Here is a 9268-nt window from a genome sequence, read left to right on the forward strand (position 1 = left end):
CTCTAGCGAAAGTAATGAGAAGTAGTGCCGACGCCGCTGTGGAGCATTGCTCTAACGGCTTCGAGCTGGTAGCCGCCGGTGTGGTGACGTGTGGTTCACAACAACAGACACACACAAGTGGACTGTGAAGCTTGGATACCCAAGCAAAGCAGTAAACTTTACTCCACAGCAGTAACCGTGCAGCCAACGGAGCAATGCCACCACAATAGGGCAGATATCTTATAATGGGAGACGTGACTAGGTGCCAGGTTTTAGTGAAACAAGTGCACGCCAGAGGCATATAAATCAGTCTGGTTTTTGAGGCAGGTATCACCTCTCGTCGTCGGAAACCTGCAGCACCAACACGATACCACAGCTATCCCAAGCAGCGAGATGATCCTGGCAGCGGCAGCCATGGGTTTGAGACAGGGCCGCGCTTTCCGACAGTGCTAAGTCCTGCCGACCTTGCATCCGAGCCTGCAGCCGCCTCATACACTGAGTTCGTAGTAGAACTTGGTGCTACAGCTCCAGCTACTGTCCAACTCTTGCCAGAGGGAAGCGAGTTGCACCCAGCATACAGTGTCACAGTGATGTGAGCAGAGCAAGAGGCTGCGCAGACTCCGCAACAGTAAGGGGGGTAGCACGTTGCTGACCTCAACAGCCTGGCCTCTAAAGGCTGCCAGCCTTCTGTGGGCCTGTCGTCAGGTTTGTAGAGCACCGACTCAGCAGCCAGGGCGGGAGCCGACGCCCATGTGTCATTTCCAGCCAGGGACAACAGCGAGAAGCGTGGTCGCCATGCATTGAAGTCAATAAAGGTCATTCTTAACTGTCAACAGTAATTCCACTGAGGACTTTGGACCCACCACTCGCCCTGCACCGTTCAATATGTAATGTTGATGCATTAATTTGTTCTGAAAGCGGTGCTGATATTCAAGACAATAAAAGCGGGTTAAAAGCTGTGAGCTATCTGGGGAAGTTAACCTTGCATTACTGAGCAACTGTTTCACCAGGTATCCAGTCTAGCTTACCAAATTCCCAACTAGACTAACATAAATTGATCATTGTTCCGTTAAAATTTCAGAATATTAAACTTGATTCATAACTAAACTGGTACCTTATTTAGGATTGTGAAAATGTGAGTTTGTAATCTTACGGAACACATCAGATATGCAGCCAAGATTGGGAGACTGCATGCAACACTGCATTCATAAAATAACACACGAAGAACGTTGAAACATATGCAAGAGGAAATTAACCACAACCAACCGATTCAATTTTCACCCAAAGAAGTTACGTTCGTAGCGCAATCCTGTCCGTCATGAAATTACCACACACTGGTATACTAAATTCATACTAACTCTCTGTGAAATCTTCCCGAAAAGAATAGCTGAGGGCTACTTTGATGATTACACTACATGCTTCACGTGGTCAACTTGGTTTACACAAAGAGTGTAACTCCACAATAATTTTGATAGTTAAAATAAATTACATCGAAACACAAATTACAAAAGAAAAACCTCGAACTGGTTACTATCGTCTTACTATTAACCTGATGGGTCAAACAATTGTATAAGCACGTGGTACTGGTCTCACAAAGTACACCCCACGTGGGTTGAACATAAAGAAAAGTTGCTGTATTGAAAAATATTGTCAAGACGAGACGTTATAATCTCACGCACATTCGCATTTAAGATTGGTGGTCTTAGAGTTACGGATCATCCACACGTGGTTCCACTTTACTCACAAAGTAGTGACAAAGCAACTACTGGAAGATATTCTGAACTTCACTCTCGAATTACACTGCGTTGCAATTTAAGATAACATTAGATATTTTAGATCTAAACCTGAAATAAAGGTGATTAAATTTTCAGTTAGGCTGAACTTAAGAAATCCATTGTCCTACGGACTTAGCAGACACGCGCTTAGCCGGAGATCTTACCACTTCAGACGCTCGCTGCGGACAGACTGCCGTGGTCCCTCCCTGAGGGTGGCTCACAAATACAAACGGAAGTTGCCAGAGAGGCAGCTTCCTATACCAACATGACAAGGGACGGACGGGACCATACTAAGAATAGAAACCTCTCTGCTTTTAGAAAGCGTAGCTACCTGTTCTGATGTTGGTCCTACTGTTCTCTAGCAGACTGGCTTGTCTGCTACCATCAAGCATGCAACTAGAAATTCATTGCTCATTCATCCTCTCACACAGAAGGGAAGGGGGTGACAGTATCTTATCATATACAGTATATAAAAGAAAGCGGATGTAGGTTCCGTATGAGACTGTGTGACATGAATTACATATAAACTGTGTTTTGAAGTGTAGTAGTGTGACAGATCGTTCTTGTTTATGTGTAAAAGTAACACGTTCCACTGCTCAGTCTCCTCCCAAATAGTCAGAACACCACAGTAAATTTAGAAGTGGAATGTATGCGGTAACTGTCAACAGTTTTAAAAAATTAACATGAAAGACCTTTCAAATACTCTACCATAAATTTTTAAACAAAATGCAGTTCTTCAAACTTAGAACCGTCTTATTTGTGGAAATCCAGTGCATGTTTTATTTTCCTGCCATTTCATACATAAATGGTTCAAATGGCTCTGAGCACTATGGGACTTAACATCTGAGGTCATCAGTCCCCTAGAACTTAGAACTACCTAAACCTAACTAACCTAAGGGCATCACACACATCCATGCCCGAGGCAGGAGCAGTCGCGCGGTTCCGGACTAAAGCGCCTAGAACCGCTCGGCCACTGCGGCCGGCTTTTTATACACAAGTGACCTGGCATCTATGCAGGTTGTATTAGTATCACCAGATTCGCCATCTTGCATTCAGTCACCATCGGAAAAACGGACAGAACAAGTGGCCAGTTTTGGTCCCAAACTTAGCACAGGTGGGATGAAATGTTAAAAAGGCTATTCAAGTATCCCCAGAATTGTACTAAGGGCAGCCATCTTGGATTCTTATGCCACAGGGCTGCAAAGAAAACCCAGGAAGTCTGACAACGATGTAGTCTACGCTTATGTCAGCCATATTGGATTGTGACATCATAGGGCTGTGCTAAAGTCTTCCATCTTTTATTTCATACTTAGGATAATTGGTCTAGGTCCGCTATTTTGGATTTCATCCTTGTATTTTGACGATGTATGACTAAATGGCTCTGAGCACTATGGGACTTAACATCGGTGGTCATCAGTCCCCTAGAACTTAGAACTACTTAAACCTAACTAACCTAAGTACATCACACACATCCATGCCCGAGGCAGGATTCGAACCTGCGACCGTAGCAGTCTCGCGGTTCCGGACTGAGCGACTAGAACCGCTAGACCACCGCGGTCGGCGACGATGTATGACTGTGCTAACGTCCGCCAGCTTGGATTTTATGCTGAGGACGATGGGGCTAGTTCCATGATCTCGGAGTTTTTAATTGACCGCCAATTTTTCGAATTCTAGGTCTGCTGTAACATGAGAGGGAAAGAGTGGGAAGGGACAATGCATGGTGATGTCATAGATAACTTCATAAGTGTGCAACTGTACTCGAGCTCATTCACTACCTATTTTACACGTGGCTCATCTGCAAAGGGTTGCATTTGCGCTCCTAATACTGACAAGGGGAGGCCACGATTTTGGAACGCGGATTTACTGCAAACTTCGTACACTCGTAGTACTCCATTTGGACAACAAAATGTGTAAGCAGTAGCGCGTACTTCTCAAGCGTTATTGAGAAAATCGCAAAATAATTTCGGTCGTCAAATATATACCTGCGCGTGGCCATTTTTACCATGAAGCGGCGGCAACCGAGTGGTTAGTGTTCAGGCCCCGTAATCGCTGGATCGATGGATCGAGTCCCGTTCGTCAGTTTCTTTTTTTATTTTCAACACAGTCATTTTCTTTACTGTTTATATTAAAATTGATATGATGGGAAAAATACGTGTAATCGGATGAACTTTTATTAAATTTACAATGTTATTTGGCTGTCTACAAATTTTTACTATCACAAATAATATAATATTCATAACTATCGACCAGTAAACGACTAAACGCATAATGTGATACTGAAAATGTATGCTTGTCCGTGATTTGAGAAATACTTTATACCTGGAAGGAGCCTGAAACTACCTGTTACCTGCAAGTTTTGACCGGCACACACGGCTTTCGAAAGATGTACAATTAATCGTCGCTTTCGACATTACGTGTACAAGTTGCAGGATGGTATTTTTCGTCAAAACATGGAAACCATAAAGTTATGAATATTGTATTACTTATGATGATAAAAATTCGTAGAATTCCAAATAACATTGTAAATTTAATAAAAGTTCATCCGATTACACGTATTTTTCCCATTATATCAAATGTAATATAAATAGTAAAGAAAATGACTGTGTTGAAAATAAAAAAAAACTGATGATCGGGACTCGATCCAGCGATAACGGTGCTTGAACGCTAACCAATCGGCTGCCGCAGCTTCGTGGTAAAAATGTCCACGCGCAGGTATATATTTGACGACCGAAATTATCTTGCGATTTCCTCAATAACGCTTGAGAAGTACACGATGCTGCTTACACATTTTGTTGTCCTCATGGAGTACTACAAGTGTACGAAGTCTGCAGTAAATCCGCGTTCCAAACGTCGTGGCGTCCCCTTGTAAGTCATATATTGGCTAGCTTTTGAACAGCAGTGAACTGAATACACAATTGTCTATGCCACAACCGTGCTCAAAATGAGGTACACTGTACAAGTTCAGATTGAAACTTATTTATTAAAAAAAAAAAAACTTCTAACTTTATGGCCGTGCATATTAAAGTTCACAAATAAATCCGATATGGATAAATGATGATCGGTGCAATTCGTACACATGGTTTATTGTCTCGCACCTACACACTTTTACGTTGTTCCTTCACAGTTTATTCGAATACACTGGCGTCCATGCTTACACTCGCTGCACTTTGCCGCTCCGAACTTACCGTCAGAACGGACAACGACCAAAAGCCACACATTTACGCTCATATCCCCAGTCCTGAGTCGGTTCACGTGGCACTACATTAATCAAAATAATTCCTAAACATGGGCACAATTCATTTACAATTTTATAAGTTGTAAATACTTAAACCTAAATACATTATATAATTTTACACGGCCGGCCGAGGTGGCCGAGCGGTTCTAGGCGCTACAGTCTGGAACCAGGCGACCACTACGGTCGCAGGTTCGAATCCTGCCTCGGGCATGGATGTGTGTGGTGTCCTTAGGTTAGTTAGGTTTAAGTAGTTCTAAGTTATAGGGGACTGATGACCTTAGAAGTTAAGTCCCATAGTGCTCAGAGCCATTTGAACCATTTTAATTTTACACACATACCACACAATTTTGTAATTCGCTGCAATTAAAAAACAAAACACTATGCAACGGAACTACGAACGCTCATCAAAACACAAAACAAGTACTTTCATGTCCATATTGCATTACACTATTTTCACTCTGCATTTAATACATAATTTTATTCTTAAGCATGGAAAATTAAAATCAGTACTAATTTATGACTTGCTATCAGATTTATATAATTAGGAAGAACTCCATGTTTTGGCACAGTTTCACCCCTCTCCCTTCATTTAATGACGTCTTTGCACGAAATACGAGACATACAAATACTTGTCTGGCACTACAAAGATCGAAACTGAATGGTGTCTTCACAATAAAATAAAGACTTACTTTGCAGTTGTTCTAAACATCTTTATAACTTAATTCTACTATGAAAAGTTTAGATTGAAGTACACCAGCCCAACATATTATTTCTGCTGCTGTGCTTTAAGTTTAAATTACGAACTACTTGGAAGAGCACGTTTTCGCAATGCTTCTATTTCAATGATTAGGTATCCAGCAAGTCCAAGGACTCACATTATAAGCACACCCTACATTATTTACTTAAATGCAATGTCATGTACAATAACTATATGTAGTTATGTAACCAAGTAATTTAAACCATCTGAAACTGCTGAATGCTGCCTTCTCTTTATCAGGGAAAGATGAATCTATAAATGTACTGACTTGTGTTTGTGCTTTTCACATTCCACCATGTTTTCGTATTTCTATTGCCAGGAAAGCTGCTGTATGGCCATATTATCCCCCGTTACCATACAAGGGAACGGGAAGAGTGGGCGGGAAATCTGGCAACAACGCAGACTGTGCCAAAACGTACCCAGCCACCCTTCTATCACCGACCCTCCCAAATTGCACCTCGCGGCAGCGATTATGTGACAAGCGGCAACGAGCTTATTGGCGAGGTTGAAAGCTGAGATGACTGGCTCTGTTGTTCGCTATGGATTTTATGAGGTATTCAGCTTGCGAATATAAGGCTCTAACTGTTCAAGGAGAAACATTATATGCAACACTTTTTCCTCAATGTGTAACACAGACGAGATCTCACTGATGTTACCAACAGTGTGTTCATGATAGGTTGTGCTGAACAAACCTCAGAGGCACACGCTGAAATGGCTCTGAACACTATGGGACTTAACATCTATGGTCATCAGTCCCCTAGAACTTAGAACTACTTAAACCTAACTAACCTAAGGACAACACCCAGTAATGCACACGCTGAAAGAAAGGCGGTGTGCATCGCAGTGATGTTTACTGTTGAAATTTCGGGAGGCTACGTTCGAAGAAGAGTAGGGCAAGATATTACTTTCTCCCACATCAGTCACTATAGAATGATTAAAACATTGATGTACTAGTTTACTATATACACAGCATTAAGCATACATAACTTTGTATCCTTCAGCCTCTCTGCAGTCGCTCTCTGTTCCACTAGTACGGTGTTACAATATTCACCAGCAGTTGGAGTAGCAACTGTTTGCCGGCCGCTGTAGCCGAGCGGTTCTAGGCGCTTCAGTCCGGAACCGCGCTACCGCTACGGTCGCAGGTTCGAATCCTGCCTCGGGCATGGATGTGTGTGATGTACTTCAGTTAGTTAGGTTTAAGTAGTTCTAAGTTCTAGGGGACTGTTGACCTCAGATGGTAAGTCCCATAGTGCTCAGAGCCGTTTGAGCAACAGTTTCGCGCTACGTTCGTAACGCCTCACTGGCGTCGAGCTAGGTCCGTAATGTCCCACTGCGCTGTGGTCTCTAAGCTCGCTATGATCTGGGACTCATCTAAGGATAGTCTAAGACGAGCTCTGAGTGTAGCGGCTTAAGAAGACGCACCGTCCATTTACAACTGTAGCCAGTTGTGAGGTAGCGTTGTCTTCTGGAGGCGTGTGTGGGGCCAACGGGCAGCGTAATGGCGAGTCCACTATAGCAGAGGTTCGTGGTGGCCTGTTTAACTGTCTCTTCTGCGGAGATGTGAGCGGTTGACGAAAACACTGTCGAAACCGCTTATTTTCCTATGCGCTACTCATGGATGGAACGGAAAACGGAGGAAAAAGATAGTGTTACCAAAAGTACCCTCCGCCACACCCCGTGAGGTGGCTTGTGGTATATGGCTGTAAATGTGTGGTGCAATGCTGGACTAGTTTAACTGTTTGACCTGGTGGACATCTATATGTATTCTGTAGCGGGGTGGAAGGTTTCTTCCTGTTCGCCCTATGCACACTGCCGAAAAAAAAATTAATACGCGTGGAAAAACGACGTCGATTTTGATCCGATGATGGCATATACCACCAGGGGGCAGTAGATGTACCGACAGTGGTTTCAACGTCGTCCACCAACAGCTAGCGTAGTTGCATAGCTACCAGACCGCCATCTGTGCCTACCCTTTAATAGGGAAAGCTCACAGCCAGAAGGCTGAGCATGGTGCAAACATACGAAGCAAGCAGGCAACCATGGCAAGGAGATGCAATCCTGCTTCCTACAGCCAAGTGAGCGACTTTGAAAGGGGTCAACTTGTGGCCTTCCGAGTGGCGGGATGGTCCTTTCGGAGAATTACCACACAAGTTGGACGTGCTGTGTCAGCTGTACAACGATGGTGGTATCAGTGGTCACGTGAACAATCTCACACCCGCAGACGAGGTTCTAGACGCCCATGCAACAGAGATGGCCGCCAGGATCGTCGGGTTGTAATGGCAGCAGTGGCAGATCGTACAGCTGCCACAGCATAGACAAGAGGGATTGTGAGCCCAGCCGTCTCAACACGAACTGTTGCGAACCGGTTATTAGCAGTGGGACTACAGTCACAAACCCCTCTAGCCAGTCTTCCACTCACGCCACAGAATCGACGCGCACGGCTCGACTGGTGTTGTCAGAGGAGCGCTGTGAAGATGGAATAGCACACCGTGGTCTTCAGCGATGAAAGCAGATTGTGCCTGGAAGCAAGTGATGGTCGTTTGCGCGTACGACCTAGACCTGATGAGTGCTGTCTCGTAGAGTGCATTCGTCCAACACACACTGGACCCACGGCAGGCCTTGTGGTCTTCGGTGCGATAAGCTACAACATTCGTTCACCTTTGGTGTTTCTGGAGGAGACGCTAACCAGCGCTCGGTACGTGCAGAATGTTGTGAGGTCCATTCCTTTGACGCTCTTGCAGTAGGAAGGTGACGTGTTGTTCCAGCAGGTTAATGCTCGCCCACACACTGCAAGACGTGTAGGAACTTCCCTGGTCAGCACGATTTCCAGACTTGTCTCCAATCGCGCACGTGTGGGATGTGATAGCACTCCGTTTTCAGGCCACAAGTCGCCCATAGCGACCATCCGACCGCCGTGTCATCCTCAGATGAGGATGCGGATATTAGGGGCGTGACTGCTCTCGCGGTCGTTACGATGGTTTTCTGTGACCGGAGCCGCTGCTATTCGGTCGAGTAGCTCCTCAATTGGCATCACGAGGCTGAGTGGACCCCGAAAAGCGGCAACAGCGCATGGTGGTCCGGATGGTCACCCATCCAAATGCCGGCCACACTCGACAGCGCTTAACTTCGGTGATCTGACGGGAACCGGTGTATCCACTGCGGCAAGGCCGTTGCACGGGATATAATAGGATAAGAAGTAATTCCTGTAATTTGTTAACCAACAACTCTTACAGAACTACGTGAACAGGTCGTGCATGAGTGGTATAACGTGTCCCAGGACAGCATTAGCCATTTGTACGATCGACTGGATGCAAGATTCAGCGCCTCCATTGCTGCCTGTGGAGGCTACACTACGTACTAATATGGGTGTTTAAGCATGGGTCGATGCCTCATACCTCAAAATCGCAAGTCCTAGTGACCTGTAAATGTAACCGTTTCACGTACTCCATATACACTGTTGTAACAATAAATCTTGAATGTATTGGAAACCTATAAAAGGGTGTACTGATTTTTTTTTTCGGC

The 9268-nt window shown here is 44.7% G+C and overlaps 1 pseudogene; it reads right to left on the reverse strand.

Moving 5' to 3' along the window:
* Nucleotides 1–8803: 8803 nt before the first annotated feature.
* Nucleotides 8804–8921, reverse strand: LOC126249972 (5S ribosomal RNA; annotated as a pseudogene).
* Between the last annotated feature and the right edge of the window lie 347 nt (nt 8922–9268).

This window comes from Schistocerca nitens, chromosome 3 (genome assembly GCF_023898315.1).
Source record: "Schistocerca nitens isolate TAMUIC-IGC-003100 chromosome 3, iqSchNite1.1, whole genome shotgun sequence".
Classification (NCBI taxonomy): Eukaryota; Metazoa; Arthropoda; class Insecta; order Orthoptera; family Acrididae; genus Schistocerca; species Schistocerca nitens.